Source organism: Chenopodium quinoa, unplaced genomic scaffold, assembly GCF_001683475.1.
Source record: "Chenopodium quinoa cultivar QQ74 unplaced genomic scaffold, ASM168347v1, whole genome shotgun sequence".
Lineage (NCBI taxonomy): Eukaryota > Viridiplantae > Streptophyta > Magnoliopsida > Caryophyllales > Amaranthaceae > Chenopodium > Chenopodium quinoa.
Window position 1 is genome coordinate 1 of NW_018745355.1, and position 17,266 is coordinate 17,266.

Sequence of the window (17,266 nt, forward strand, 5' to 3'; positions counted from 1 at the left end):
TTTTTTTGTAGTTCACGTCATTAATACAAAAGGACGATTATTATATGCACGAATTCAAGTATATGAAATTCGATCTCTATTATTGCTATATATTACCCTAAAAATGAGCTAAATTTCACTATCCACTTGGATTTAATGAAATACTAGATTACTAGTAACAATGACCCTTCAATATTAATTGATTAGTAAATACCCTACCCTACAAAATCACTACTGTACCAATTAGCTCACCCAATTAGCCATCAACATAGATGTTGACCTAACTATATTAGTAATGAATAGCAGCCCAATCAACATAATAATTACGTAAATACAAACAAAATATCCCCTAAAACATGCACTATAATATACCAAATCTTAATAAATATTTCTAGAACACTTGCACTCAAATACAAAAAACATATGAACCGATTTTTCAATATTTGCACTCTATTTTAATTATAGCTTTTACGCCCACTTTTATTCTAAAATCCCCCTAAATTCCATTCATCTAGAAATCAAAGAGCTTTTGGTCAAATTGAAAGACTAGATGTTTTTTTAATTCTTATAACCGAGTAAAATTGAAGGAAAAAACATAACCAAAACTTGTCCTTTTTTATTGCACATATATATAGATTGCTTTGTTCTTAACCTTAGATAACCAAAATAATTCTTGCATTTTACTATTTCTTAAGCTCTCCTTTTGATCATTTATATTACCATGATTTCTCTTAGAGATATTTACACTTATTCACCAATGAAAGATCAAACACATCTTCTTTCGCAACGCGATGAAGATCAAGCCGATGAGGTCCTCTCCCTATGTGATCTATCAATTTATAGCCATACGTCTTCTGATTCCTTAAACTCGAATTCTTCTAAGGAATCCGATGACACTTCTAACGACTCGTTCGAGTTTTTCACCACCAAAAATCACCCAAAATTCGACGATATTGTATTTTGTGGAAAATCAATTCCATGTAGGGTAACACCAACGTACCAAGCACGTAAAAGTCGTAACACATGTATGAGTTATTTCTACGGCAGGATCAAACGTTCATCATCGTCGAAAATTAAGAGTCAATTGAGCTTGTCAAATGGGTTAGAAAAGACTAATGAATCAAAATCTAAGTGGTACTTGTTCATGTTTGGTTTGCAAAGATTTTCTGTTCCAACTAAGATGGAGTTAGCTGATATGAAGTATAGGCAAAGTAGAAGTGGTACAAAATCATTGGAAATGTTAGAAAGAAGTGTAAGTGATAGGAATAAAGACAAAGGTTTATCATACTTATTAAGGTCTTTGAGTTGTAAGAGTAATCACTCTCTTAATGTGTTAGATTAGAAGTTCCTTAGCTTAATGTATCATACTGTATATACTACATACTCACTCTGTCTCTAAATGTTGTTCTTACTTTAACTTTTTTGGTCAGATAATCATCGTCAAAATAGGAACAACATTTAGAGACGAAGGAATTAATGTATTATTATTAGTTTGTGTTATTTGAAATTTTTTAGGGGTGTGTCAATAACTTTTGTATTGTATGAATCTTTGGTCATGGCGCATGTTTATTACTGTAAAGATGATCTTGCATTGGTACCTAATCAATGACATTTGTTTTGCATATTTGATAAGTGGTCTATTTGTATACATCACTATTTGTTGGTTTAATTTCTTATGATAGGTTTTTTTTTTTTCTCAAAATTGATCATTTAGTTTCTTGCTTGTACTAGGTTAACTCACTTGTATAAATTACTTGTATATAAAACATGAGGTTTTTTTGAAAGTATGAGACTAATGCACAGTAATTTTATCGTGAGATGTTTAAAAATAGCTATTGTGAGTCTATGAGATGAAGAAAATTTAATTGCTACTACCTCTGCTTCAAATTATTTACAAACATTTGACATAAAATATGAGCAGAAATGTCTAATCATTGCAAATAATTAAAAACGGAGATAGTACTTTATTTAACAAATTTGCTACCTTTAACTTTAATGATTCAGTACAAACTTTTGGTTTCAAAATTTTTCACTATTACACCGAAATAAGATCAGTTCTCTTACGGAGTACATTACCAAATTACACCCAATACAAAAAAAATTCGAGTAAGCACCTATGATCTACCATACAAAATTCCGTGAGCAAGGCAACTGGGAGGAGACACAATTCCAGGGGAATCATTTGTGTACTCACCTCAAGTTAATACATGCTCAAGTTCTCTGCTTCTTTTTCTTCACAACTTTCCGACTTTTGGTAGATGGATTGCCGTTGGTCTTCACAATTTCTTTTACACTATCAGCACTCGCACCCCCTGACTTTTGTGGTGCCTTTCGCTTTTTCCCTTTCAGTTTATTCTGATTTGGCACACTACTTAATTCATCGGTCTTTGCAGTTTCTTTTTACACCATCAACACTCACATCCTCTGACTTTTGTGGCGGCTTTTGCTTTTTCTCTTTCGAATTATTCTGATTCGCCACACTACATTTAATGGACAGGACCATACATCAGCGAAATGAAGGCAGGTTAAAACCAAAGAGCACAGATGTAAATGCAAATCTAGTGTTAACAATGTTATCAGTTCAGAAGTTGATCGACATGGTAAGAACAATGACTAAGTTCAAATTTACAGTTGAATAGATGATAAGATCAACCGTATAAGAACACTAATCCTACAAGAATGATCATATAAAACATGAAGAGAGATGCAGACTGTAAGAAGCAGAATATTACTAAAAATAAAAATATTAAGAGAATAGATGCTCGGGAAAAGTAATCTCAAAGCCAAAGCTAATCTTAAAGCTGTGATACAAGAATTAATTGTGCAAGGGATGAGAAATATTGACCAAGAAATATCCTCCATCTTTAACCCTTAAACGGTTAAATCCCTAACCGCTTCTTTATCACATACAGTCTTACCATATGTAGTGCAAACCAGCTATTAGGTACACTTTGTGCCTTTGTGGTGTACCAAAGATCAATTTGTTCGTTATCAATTGTACCTAAAGGACAAATAAAGTCTAGACAGCTCATAGTGTGCCTCGAATTTATTAGCAGGGGCAATCACTTCTGACATATAAACTCCCAAATAAAATCTATCAACTATATAGTACTACATAGAAAGGAAAGATTCTACATCACTAAAAGAATCACTCAAAAAGAAAATCAGACTTACTTTGTATGGTCTTTTGTGCTGAGTTTCCTAGTCATGGCATTTAGCATTATACTTTTGTAGTACTGAATAAATGGGGATTTGTCATCGCGCTTTTCACTCTGCACATTATTCAAGAAATCATTGAGACTTATTAAAATTAGATGGTACACCTATATTTTTCTACAGATGTGGAAACGTATTTATAACCTGAAGAAATGAATCTGCAGATCCTTGGTCTATTGGTGAAAACGAAACGTCCTCTCTCTTTCTCTGGACAAACTCCATGTTCTTCTCCACCTGTGAGATGAGAAAACGACACGACAAGGTAATCAACATAACTTTAAACCAACCTACAAGGCCTACAACAATTGCAAAAAAAAAGGCAGTGTGCAGAACTGTAGACCCACTGCTAGGAAGGTCGCAAGACTCGCAAGTCTACCAGAACCCCAAATGTACACAGCTTTAAGGCATTTAACAAGTCTAAACCAGAAGAGAGATGCATGTTCAGCACATTTCTAGAACCAAATAGTTGCCCAAGCAATTGCTAGTCAAACCTCAGTTCCTCTCCTTTTTGCAAAGCAATGCAAAAGTATTTATGAACTATAGTATACAAAACAGTAAGACTTACTCAATTAATGTCTATTTTAGCAGTCTATATTACAGCGAGAGTAAAACCAAACAAAGTGTTTTCTGTAACTCAATTAACCATATTTCTGTCAACTAGCTATCATGAAGAATGTTTTCCTTTCTATCCGAGACAAGCACAAGAATGCAACAAAATTACATTGCAGCATTTTTGGTCATCAGCAATGAAAAGAAGAAAATTCAGACAAGTATACCATAAACCAAATATGTCAAAGGCAGTATAAGCTTCATCTCACAATGAGCATCGAGATAATATTAAGAAATTTATATGTAGTGGAACAAGAAGAGAGCTCATTCAAGTGTAACAATAAGATGTAAGAATATAGCTTCTATTCCGCGTAGGTTTATAATCACATGCCAACAGATTGATGTATATAATAAATTTAAATCCCAAGTGTCAGCTAGCTCTCTTTCCAAATCAAGAGTGCTAAAGAGCCAGTCATTCAGACACCGGCATGATGCATACATAAGAGTATAGAAAATGATAATATAATATATAATCCAGCTTTTTTTCCCTAGTACTTATGTAAAACACTTGCTAAAAATACTTAAATATTACCGAACATCCCTCAAGCACAGATAAAATCAGCATGTAACTTTCTTTATTATAAATTTTCAGGTTAGTAGACAGTCTTTCTCTAAGACTAGTTCAGCTTATTACTCATAACAAAAACAATCAGAAAAGTGCTAACACCAGGATCGCCTGTCCTATATGTTTCTAATCATCCATCGTCTAGAATTTAATAGGTAATGCCAGAAGCAAAGCCAACACAAATACACCAGACAAATGACGAATATATTACTTGCTGATAAATGACAAAGATGTTGAATAAACACTGCTGCGGTGCTGCCAAATCAAAAGCAATAAAGCCAATGAAATTACCTGATCAATTAGGCGCTTCACTGGCCGCCGAAGGCTTTCAGTAGCAGACTTCTCATAAAATTGCTTCAAGCGGATGATAGGAACAGTAGCAAGTTCAGGGAAAGATATGTGATGGCTCCACTGAATAAAATGCGAACAAAGCAGCTCCACAACAGCAGAACACTCTCCTCTTGAAATTCTGACGACTTCAGCCAATATTTGGGTAACTGGTCCATCAACCAACATACTTATAATTATCCAGATGTTTAAACATACTACAAGATCGTAAACTTATTTCATAGATTCAGCAGAAGAATGGTGCCACAATCACAATCAAAATGTAAACAAATTCCATGTTTCATTCTCCAAATGACACACACCCAAATACAGTAACAATTTTTTTGAGTACTAAAAACTCTTTTGATTCAATATTTCCCATGAAAAATGCCAAAATTGGCAAAATCAATGAATTCAAAAAACAAATCAATCTGTAATGAAGAACCAACAATCTTAAAGATAAAAACTGCAAATCCTGTGTCAGATGAGGTGGTGAAGCAAACTTTTAGCTACAATAAATAACTAATCATAAATTCTGCAGCAGAAGCGAGCAGGGCATAACAAGCTATGCCACAATTAATATTATACAGCAAAGTTTGCCAATGTATTGTTACAAAATCAGAAAGGTTGAAATATAATTCATACCATCAAAATAGTTGATAAGTTAATACTGCCCTTTCGACGCTTTTCATCTCCCTGGGCATTACTGCTCTCCAATAAATCCAATGCCAATGAAGAGACAGGGATGAAGATTTCACTAGCTGTGGAAAGTTGATTTAACCAGTGTATGCATTTGACTCTCAAAGGCAGATATTTCGGACCAGCAAAGAGTTTAGCCACTCCATTAATGACTTGGATGAGTGGATATAGAAGGCCATGAAGATCACAATCTTTAAAATTAACAGACACATATTTGACCCAGAGATCAATGCACAAAACATACTCCCAACTGCAAATCTTCTTCAAAGCTTCCTGCCAGACATTTATAGTACACTTTAATTTCAACAAACAGCAGAAGCTAAGGAAAATCTAAAATCAATATGTTGGCTTCACTTCTAATATTCTTGATTTTCATGTGAGAGAAATTAGAGACAATAAGTAAAATTCTCCCTTTAACAAAGTAGAATAACATTTGAAGCATGCATGACAGTAAGTGTACCATATACCTCCTTAGTTTGCAAGCCCAACTTAAGATGACAGCTAGTTTCTGAGCAGATGCCAAAGCCACTTTGATTGATTTCTGCAAATCTATAGAGCACAGCTCAACAAAGGAATTTATGATGTATTCTATATGATTTAAATTAGAAGGGTCCACAACTTTGCAGCGTGAAATTATGGCTTTATATGTTTTCTTCAAGCATTTATCATAAGAATCATGGCCAAAGTGAGAAGCCAGATCACGCAAGACATTAAAGGAGCATGATGAAAGATTCCCTCCACCAGTTGCCCAAAGGTGAACAGCAACCTGCAGTGTTGCAGTAGGTAGTCAAGAAATCACAACAGACAGCCACTATTAGGGTTACCAAACATAACATCACATTGAGAAATGAAGATAGATAAGTAAACATTAACCATAAGTCCATTCATCATATCCTTATCTGCCACAACACCAAAGAGGAAAGGAGAGGGACAAATTCACGATACATGTCAAGAGGCTGATTTAAGAGACAAACACTTTGACAGGAAAAAGTTTTACATCATCAAGAAACTGGCCTAAATTACTAGAACAAGTAATAGGATTGAATGATAACTAAAGTAGGCAACAATTATGAGATTTATTGCAGTTCCATATCTATCCACCACCATCAAGCAAGGCTTGGAGGTCCATAGCTCTACTAATTCAAACATATGCAAACTTACTCCTTCACCGATAGAGACTAATGGTGAGTTTTTGAGAAAGAGGAAAACATTCAAAAGAAACTCCAATAATCAGTAAACTATAATAAGTATGAATAGGTAAAACAGAGTGAGGTCTTTGGGGCACACAGATCAACCCAAAAGTATATATATTATGGAAACAAATTCTAACTTTTTCTCCAAAAAAATTCAATGCACTTACAGAAAAGATGTCGGGATTGGACAGAAACATTTTGGATTACAAATGCATTTAATGTCATAATATAGTTTTCTTAAACTTAAGATACCTCAGTGAGCTTGGACTGCAAAGATGGAAATGCAGCAAAAAAATACCAATGAAACTCTCAACCGTTTCAAGGAGTATGCCAACATGTCTGCATCGGTAAACTGATTCAAGAGGGACAGAGTACTAGTCAAAAATGACTTGACCATGGGCTTCACACTTTCCCATTTTGAGGAACTTTTTAACTCTAGTATGGTCTGCTTCTTGCAATCGGAAGATATTCCCAAAAAGACACGAAATAATTGATCACTTTCAGAAAGCATAAACATTAGAATGGTGCAAAAAGTCTCTTTGTTTTGTATTACTGGAGAAGAGACAGACGTATTAGATTCAGTTGATTCAGCACCATAGTGGCATGCCGAACGATAGGCATTTAGAAGACCACGCAGAATAGACAGATTTTGCTGCTCTTTAACTAGCTGACACCAGCTCTTGAGAGTAGAGGAACTTAACACTTTGCCAGCATTTGGACTTGGGGCAACGCCATTAAAAGACTGGAGATCATGATTACTTGCCTCATCTTCATCAGACTTGTCAACCAAAGAAATCACTTGTCATGTAAATAACATATATATGTAGCTCAAAAAAGGGTGAAATGATAAGAGTAGTAACCAACCATAGGGACAATTGAAACTTCTAGATCATATTTTAATAAAATTAGCCCCAAAGTTTTCAATTTTAACAAAAAAAGAGAGATTCACTTAGCACTCACCATATTATCGTTGTCAAGTGATTCAAGACCTTTAATTTTTTCTTGCAAAAAGATCACAAAGTGAGGATCCTGAAGTATTCCCACAACAACAAAAGAAAGAAAGAGTCAATTAGTAGACTAAGAAACTTTAATCAAAAAGGGTAAGCATCTAAATTCCCATTTTCCCAATAACATAAATATAAAAGGCCTACTACAAGATATAAATGTAAAATTCACATTAAAAGACAAAGCAAGCAAGAAGGCAAGAACCAGCAGCACAGTCATTTCAGCCCAAATGACTACTTAGTAAGTTAATGTAGACAAAATAAGTACACCATCACCAGTAAAATATGATTAGAGTAACGCACATAAATCTGTATACCTCAGAAATAAGGTTGAAAGATTAAATTTCAATTGCTTCCTTTATTTTGGGGGAAAGCTAATTATTACATTAAAAGTAATTAAATTTACATTTGAAGTCAATATACTCAGGTCTCAATAATAAGAACATTCCAATACTGTATAACAACCCTCTAAAGCCACAAGAAACAAATCGATTCTTCCAAGCAAGTCAATATATGATAGCAAACAAATACTTCCTCTGTTCATTTTAAATGCATCGTATTCCTTAGTAGCAAAATAATAGAAATGATTCTTTCTATCTATCTCCTCATCACATTGGTCCCCCCCCCCTTTTTTTTTTACTTTCCTCTCCCAAAAAATAGAGCATAACCTCTTTACACTGTAATTAAAAAAGACGTAGGAATATCATTTACCCAGGATTCCTCATTAACTTTTCAGATCAAATAAATAGTACACAATGAAGATGTTGCACTCTTCTGTCATATAAAGGGCACAAGAAGAGGCGACAAGGATAGTGACATAAGCAACTTCATTGTGGCAAATGTAAATACATAGAGTGTAACGGTCAAAATATGGCATGACAATATACTAATTAGCATGGGATTTGCATTTTGCACAGACCCACATTGATAAAATCTCCAGATGTCATAAGCACAAGATCGTTCATAGATAAATAAACCAGCTCAACCAACAGCACTCCTCTTCCTTGTTGGTGAAACACTGAAACCTTTTAAGGGGCATTTGTTTTGTGCAAATTTGAGGCTAATAAAAAGGCATTTGCAATGACAAATCACATTTCTCATGTTGGGAATAAAAGGGAGCCTTTTGAATGGTTACAACTTATAAGAGCCTCTATATCCAAAATTTACCAGGGTTTTAAATCATGAAAGAGGGTGAAGTTTCTAGCAAGAGAAATTTAATTAATTTGTTATTGCTTCTCAAACCATACCCATGATAAAACTGTCAGGAAAAGGACAATAGTTTAGTAATCCTCAATCATTTATTTCACTCTTAACTTGCTAAACTCCTATTTCCTATTGCCAAGTTCCCCATTTATAAGCACAAGAAATACTGCCAAGAATACCAAAAATCTATCATGTGCATACATTATTCTCATCTCTTGATTGGTTACCCTCAATCAAAAGCAACAAAATAATTTATCCAATAAACAAATTCATCAGGCAAAAAGTGAATTCAGGTATAGATTAATCTTGCTATCCCAAAGAGAAAACAAACAGAATGATGCCACAGATGACTAGATGTAACGCAAAGCCTTCAGTTTATCATTCTGGAAGTGAACATTTTTACTTTATGCATTGATTCAAGAAAAACTTCTTTGATCTTTAGAATAATTTGAAATAGAGATAGAGGAATGTTTTAGCTTCAATAAGTTTGCAGCATATATTACTTTCCCAAAAAATTACCTTTTGCTTCAAAGCCTCTAATCTTTTCTTTTTTGCCAAAAGTTCAGATAATATGGTTTGGTTCTGAATAGATAATTCGCTGCCTTTGCCAGCATCTGCAGACAAAACAAGCTGGTCAGTTATATAATTTATCAAGTTCATATTACAGCCAACTAGGTAGTGGATGAAGGAAGAAATGACAAATGCGCTATGAAATTATTTTTTACCTTCTGATTGAAGCTCCGTTTTACTCACACTTGCATATAAGCAACTTGAATCCTGTATAATTAATCATCAACACAACAAAAAAAAAGAGGCAAGACTAAAATGCATAGATACAGTTTACTTATGGTGTAATGCAGTACCTCAGAAAGATATCCATCACTTTCTGAACCATCTTCAACCATTTCAATATCTTCCTCACTTGAAAAATATATCTAGAGAAGCATCCTCTATATTTTCAATAACTGGCGTCCTAAGAACAAAAATGAAATTTTTATAAAGCACTTGCCACTTTGCCTTTAAGTGGTGATTGATATATATGTTCTCTTGCAAAATAAATGATTCTACTATATATCAGTATACACAACTACCAATAAATTTAAGAAGTAGCGTTGTAAATATGGAACAAAATAGAAAATGTGCAAGCACACAGCAGATTGCATACTTAACTATTCAAAAAAAAGTTTTTTTTTTTTTCCTTTTTGGTGTAACTTTGGTTTCACCTTTTTACCTTCCAGTAGATGTAGTATCACCGGCCGGATCTCCAGGACCGTCTCTTTCAGCCCCTAGTAAGTCCAAAAGATCCAATAAGATACATAAATCAATAAATATCATTACTATTCTTCAAATAACTACTAAAAGTGTATATACTATAAGAGAGAAAAAGGTCGCAGATTAATCACAAAAGATATACATCACTGCTCAAAAACACAATGAAATATCAAGCACAGATTAAAAACTACTTTCCCTTAGTCCAAAAACATAGTCTTATACATGATTTTACACTATACACTGAAAAATCCCTTTTAAGTGATCCTTCAGCTCTGAGTTAAACAACCACTTCTCGTCCTAATCAAACCTCAGCATTCCTTCTTTCAATTTTCAAGTGCATACTCGAAATACTCACTCCCTAAACACACAACTAAAATTCGCATTCATTAAGATTTTAATTTGGATTAGAGCTTGTTCAATAGTAAATTACTATCTTCACTATTATAATGCTAGAAGTCATATCCTAAACACACAACTAAAAATTCGTGTTCTTTACAGATTTAATTCCGAATTAGAGCTTATTCCACAACTTAAATTCGTGTTCTTCATTATAACAGTGAAAGTAGTAATGCTATAAACAGATAACTAAAATCCAAATTCTTTATAATCTTAATTCCCAAATAGAGCTTATTTTATAGCAAGAAGTTAGGGCTATCCTTATCATTAATTTCACTCTAACTCTACTCTAATCAAACTCAACTCAAAAGATGGAAATGCAAATAACAATATGCAATAAAATCAACAAATTCAGACCCCAAATATTTAATTGAATAAAAAGAAATGATAACTACAAATCCTTTACGATTAATTACAAAAACATTAATTCAAATATAGCTTAAATTGAGCATTTGAACATGAAAAAATAATCAAAAAGAACGAATTTTTAATTGAGAGTGAGAAAAATTGTTCATACTAGGAGTATTTTTCTTCTTGTGAATTGCCTTGAACTTCCTTTTTTGCTTCATTACAGTCTGTAAATGCTTCTTCGCAAATTTTCTGGCTTTCTTCCCTAATTTCCCCATAATTTGTTGTTTAATTTTTCTACCAGAAATTTGAATCTGTATACAGTATAGTATGATATAACTTGAAAAAGAATTAGGGCTAAGAAAACAAATTAATTTGAACAAGGAAAAGAAAATGGCGGCTAAGCAAATGAGAGAAACGAATGCAGGGTAATACAACACTACACAACTTACTAACGTTTGAGGGTGGGAGTAGAGGTGATCATTGGGCGGGTCGGGTTCGGGCCAGGTCAAGATAAAATCAATCCTCGGATCAGCTGAGCTTCGGGCCAGAAATCATGTCCAAAATAGTGGGGCCATGCGGGCTTTTCAGGCAAGGCACAATTGCACTCTTAAGCCCATCCATTTTTTTTTTAAAAGGGTTTTTAAAGTTATGCCCCTAAACTTTTTCGGTTTCTAAGTTGTGTTCATGTCTTTTCAAACTACGTGTGCCCTTAACCTCATTAATTTTTATTAACAATAACATTTGACATTAACAATAACTTTTTTATCATTTTATTTTTCTGATTTTTTAAAATAGTGTTAAACCAATTAGAACGGGACACGTGTCAAATTAATAACGCTACGACATCATAGTTGATAAAATAATGAGTTCTTTAACAAGTGTGGCTATCAAAGGGTATTGCTGATAAAATATCGTGAGGTGGAGTGCATACTTTGAAAATGCATAGGTACAGCTTAGAACCCGAAGAACTTGAGGGGTATAGCTTAAAAACCCCTTTTTAAAAATTGGGTCGGGTAGTTTAGGGTTGGGTTAAGGGGTGTTCAAAGTGGGCTAGATATATTTAGTGCGGGTTAGGTGATGTGTCCAATTTATATAGTATTTTACCCCCGTCCCTTGATCATAATTAGTGGTGTTTTTGGCTCTTTAGAGCCACTTTTATTACTAATTGGTGTTTTCTAGTGTTTTTGTAGTTTTGCTTGAGTTTTGTAGGAAAGTGCACCTTTGAAGCGTTTTCCGGGTTTTTCATGTAGCAACTACGGACATTAGGAGAACACGACCATCTTTGAAGCCCGAGACTGGTTAGAGCCGGTGATTAAGGGCTCGGTGTGTATATACCGGGGCATTTAGACCAAGTATTCAAGACCCGAAGAGGAAATCCAGATTGGGCCAAAGAATCAAGCCCAATCGAAGTCCAAGCCTCGAGGAAGAGACCGGGCCCAATCGGGCAAGCTTGCGCCCGATCGGGCAGTCACGCAGTAGGAGTCATCGTGCAAGGCGCGCCCGATCGGGTGAGCATTAGCTCGATCGGGCGCGGCTGCCCAGGAGAGTTGCGAAGAAAAAGGCGGGCCCGATCGGGCGCGTGTTTTTTAGGGTCCAGATTTGCCAAATTCTTAGTTTTTAATTAGGATTGTTTTTAGAGTTGTTTAAGTACGATTTTAGTACGGAATTTTTGTTTACCTTCTGTTTTAGACTTTCTCTCTCTACTTAGATTATTTTCTCTCTCTAAAATTCTCTCAACTTTGTTCTTAATTCAACTCCTTAATTCAGATTATTTTTTATAACGATTTCTTCTCTATTAATTTCAGTTATTTTCTTTAATTCTTTCATCATGTCTTATTTTATTGCTTTGATTAGTTTAAATTTAATTATGTGTGAGTAGTTTTATTTCTAGGGTTTATGGGGATCCAATAAATACTATGAAGGGGTAATTTATGATTGTTGATTGTCAATGCTTAATTATTTTCCTATTGATTGATTTAATGCTATGCAATTAGGTTTGGTCAAATTTAATTGTATGAGTTTAGCAATATTGATTCGAGATTCGAGAGATGAGAATTGATGTTTAGGCTTAGTTTCAATAGGCGGACTAATTTATAAATGGTTAAGTCGAGATTCGAGAGATGAGATTTAATACCGGTAAATTAACTTTTGTGATTGTAATACGTAGCGAAAGCCCTTTATGATCTGATTAATTGATGCATTGGTGATTGATTGTTATGTTTTACCCTGAAATATTGTTTATTGGTGAACCTATGCCCTAGGCTTTTATTTCATTGAATTCCCTCTTACTTTTATTCCTTCCTACTCTTACTTTTAGTAGTTTAATTACCCTTTTAATAATAATTTGGTTACTTGATAACTTATATTGCTTTTAATTAATTATGAATAAATTGACTTGTTTCCCTGTGGTTCGACCCTTCTTCCCTATCTACATAGTTAGTGGATTAAGGTTTTTATTTTTGATTGGGTGAATACGACTTGAGTCTGTCATTAGGGCTGGTTCAAAGTCGGTACAATTGCACTCTTAAGCCCTCCCAAAATTTTCTTCTGTTTTATTTATGAGTTGTAACGTTAACAAGTGATATAAATGGACGACGTTATCTCTATTGAAGCTTCATCTCCTCCACCCACCTTTTTCCTCCCCCAATCCATAACTAGTGTTCCATTGAAGGACGCCCTAATTCCATTGAAGGAGTCGAAATTTTCCTCGACCTCTACCTTCACCTTCTTCATCCTTGATCATCCACCCTCCACTGACATGCTGACCATCATTCTTGTTTGAAATTAAGGGCTAGATGAACCCTAAAGGGTATGGGCGGCTTTTTCCTCCATTGAAGCTTCTCCCTGAACTTGACGTTCTGTATTGAAGTTTATGATTAATCCATTGAAATTTTCAAATTTAATTTCCTCCATTAACGACTTTCCTCAACTTTAACGGTGTTAACTTTTGAAATCACAAACTTATCCATACTTAAATACACGAATAGACACTTGTACCCTTAGATAAACACTTCAAGTTTATCACTATGATGCACTTGTACTTTCACCAACTGATCTATCTCGTTAATACTAAAATTGTTACTCATTGCCAAAAAAAAAAAAAAAAACGGTAATAGATAATGAACCATGTAGAATTAATGCCTTTTAACAAATAAATCAACCAAACTATACATGTTAACTCTTGAGTGGGAAATGAGCCAATAAAGGAAGCATATACTCCAATCCATTAATCCATCTATGCATAACCAGATAACTTAACATAAGATATGGTCAAATTTCTACAAATATCTAACTATTTAAAGAACTAAAATTAGAGATTTTCAAAACTAATTTGACCAAATGGACCCAAAAAACAACCTAATTTAGACTCTTATTTGTATGGAAACAATAATTTGCATAACGTAAAGTTAAAAGTAGGTTCCGACTCGGCCTCACCAAACTCAACCCGACTCCCAAGCTGACACCTTTTTATTTTATGAGTTGATATAAGTGGACGACGTTATCTCCATTAAAGCTTCATCTCCTCCACCCACTTTCTTCCTCCCCGGTGCTCCATTAAAGGACGCCCTAATCTATATTTATATCTATATCTATACTTAGTATTTAAAAACACAAACCACAAATTTTTCATATGACACATGGCATCACAAGTCACTCAATACCCCATATGACTCATGTCACCTCTCTTAATATTTATGTTTAAGTCTTTATGCATTCTACAACTTGTAAATTCAAGTAAGAAAATGAAATGTTTTATTTCCACCATAATAAAATAAAATTCAATTAATTAGTACACATTACATATACATATGAATTATAATAAAAATTGTCTTTTCATCTCCTAGACTTTAAATATAATTTAAACTAATATATCTTTTCATATCTAACAATCTTCAAGTATATATATCTAAATAAATTCCTTCATCTTCCTTTTTACCCTGAGTCTTTTTTTCTTTTAAGTTTTAGAAATAAAACAATTACTTCATATAAAAGCATACCTACATATGAAAGTAATTAACTCAAATAACCACCCGTGCATTGAACGGGCCAAAAAGCTAGTTCCATTGAAGAAGCCAAAATTTTCCTCAACCTCTACCTTCACCTTTTTCACCCTTGATCACCAACCCTCCACTAACATGCTGACCATCATTATTGTCTGAAATTAACGGTTAAGTGAACCCCAAAGGGTATGGGTGGCTTTTTTCCTCCATTGAAGCTTCTCCCTGAGCTTGACTTTTCGTATTGAAGTTTAGGAATTTTCCATTGAAGTTTTTAAATTCAATTTCCTCCGTTAATATCTTTCCTCAAATTTAACGGTTTTAACTTTTTAAATTATAAACTTGTTTGGGTCCAATTTAGTCCAATTGGGCCTGGTCACTGAATGATCCAATTAAAAGCCCAAGGTTAAGGTTCAACTCTCCAAATGTGCTAAAGTCAAAAATCAACATCCTCAAAGCCATGTCAAGGTCAGTCAACGGCCCAATCAGCTTGGCCCAGCCCAACTGACTTCCGGGCCCAATCCGCCTCCTTCATTAGCCAAGGTATAAAAGCCAACAATTTGGTCAATTCTTGGTAAGACAATAAAGCCTCAAGCAACTAAACTCTTGCACAGCTTTCTCTCTCTAATATACTGACTTAAGCATCGGAGGGGCCTTCCTCGGCGTCCCCCCGAGGCTAGTTTACGTGTATTTGTTGTGCAGGAAACCCTCGGCTCCTGCGTCGTTCGGACCGAGACCAAGTTCCCTCAAGATAAAAGGATCTTCCGAGATTCGATTGTTTTCATCCGAAACAATTTGGCGCCGTCTGTGGGGAACGCTACTAAAAATTTCGCGTCAGTCATCAAACACTCCGGCAGTCGCCATGACTAAGAGTGGAAAGAGTTCCAAGAAGGCTAAGAAGGGAGGAGGCCAGATTACGGTGAGGGAACGCCAGCCGGTTTATCCCTCCCCGGAGCAAGCCTCTTCCGAATCGGAGGCCCCCATTTCTCCGGAAAGGGAAGCCTCAAGAGGTCCTAGCCTCCAGGAGGAGAACACCTCGCACCACACTCGGCAGCCGGGGCCATCCCCGAGACCGAGTGGCTCAGGTGCGAGGAACTCCCCGCCGCGCCATAGCGTGCAATCCAGGTCACATCCGCGGGAGACTCCTCCCTCCGGACCCTCCACCGAGGAAGTGGCCAGAGCAGTGGCCATCTGCATGGAGTTCCTTAAAGCTCAAGGGGCTCCAATCCAGATGCCTGATGATCACCAGCCGAGAAACCTGAAAAGGAGGATCGGTCAGGATGATGGTGGACAAGTTCCACCACATAGAGAGCTCGGCCAGAGGTGGCGAGGGGACACCCGAAACTCCAGTAAGGAGAGGAGGAGGAACCCTCAACCCTCTGACCACTCTGAAGCTCAGAATTCCATGGGGCCCTCCAAGGACCCGGAATTCGCCCGCCAAAGCGTTCACGAACGCTTGGGTTCGAGGGAGGTGAGTGTGCATAGCCGCCTCACCTTCCCAGAGGATACCGGACCCCACCCAACCTTGTCTCAGCCGGGGACGAAAACCACTTCCACCTCTGAGAGAGGAGGGAGCGAGGTCCCTGAGGCCGGGTACAAGGGGAAGGCGGTCATGGTTCCATCGAACTCGCCCTTCCAGAAGTGGATTCTGGAAGAGCATGTGCCAACGGTCAAAATCCCGGCACATATTACTTACGATGGTACCTCAGATCCTAAGGATCACATTGCCTCTTACGAGGGGCACATGTATCTGAACCCGAGGTCTGAGGCTACCTGGTGTAAATACTTTCCTACGACCCTCAAAGGTGTTGCCCAATCCTGGATCACCAAAGGGCTCAAGGAAGGCTCCATAACCGGTTGGAACGACCTCTCCAACAAGTTCAAGAGCAAATTCTCTACGGCCAACCGCCGAGAGAAGACCACTGCAGAGCTAATGAGTCTGCAGCAGGCGGAGGACGAGAGCCTCCGCGACTATCTGACTCGCTTCAGCAACGAGTCATCCGGAATCACAAGTCTGGATCAAGGCCTGGCCGTGTTCGCGCTACGGAACGGCCTCCAAGCTGGAAAGTTCCTGGACTTCATGGTCATGCATCCCCCGCAGACCCTGGAGGAAGCCTTGGAAGCATCGGATAGGTTCATCCGAGCCGAGGAGTGGAACAGATCCAGGTCTCAGTCTCGTCCGAGAATTGAGAAGCCGAAAGGGCAGCAGCCCGAAGTCTCGGCGCAGAGGAAAGGGAAGGCTAAGGCCTCAGAACCGTCCTCTGCTGCCGAGCCGAAGAAGGAAAGACACTTTCCCTACACGGGAAGGTACGATTCATACACTCCACTCTCCCTTCCCCGTGCTAAGATTTTCAGCACGACGAAGGACGAGGGGAGATTCAAAAAACCTCGTCCGTTGCCTCCCTGGCATCAGACGAGGGGAAAGGACCAGTGGTGCGAGTTCCATGACTCACC

General features: G+C 36.6%; 1 pseudogene; it reads right to left on the reverse strand.

The window, feature by feature from the left end:
* Positions 1 to 1,920: 1,920 nt before the first annotated feature.
* On the reverse strand, positions 1,921 to 11,252 carry LOC110712811 (annotated as a pseudogene).
* Between the last annotated feature and the right edge of the window lie 6,014 nt (positions 11,253 to 17,266).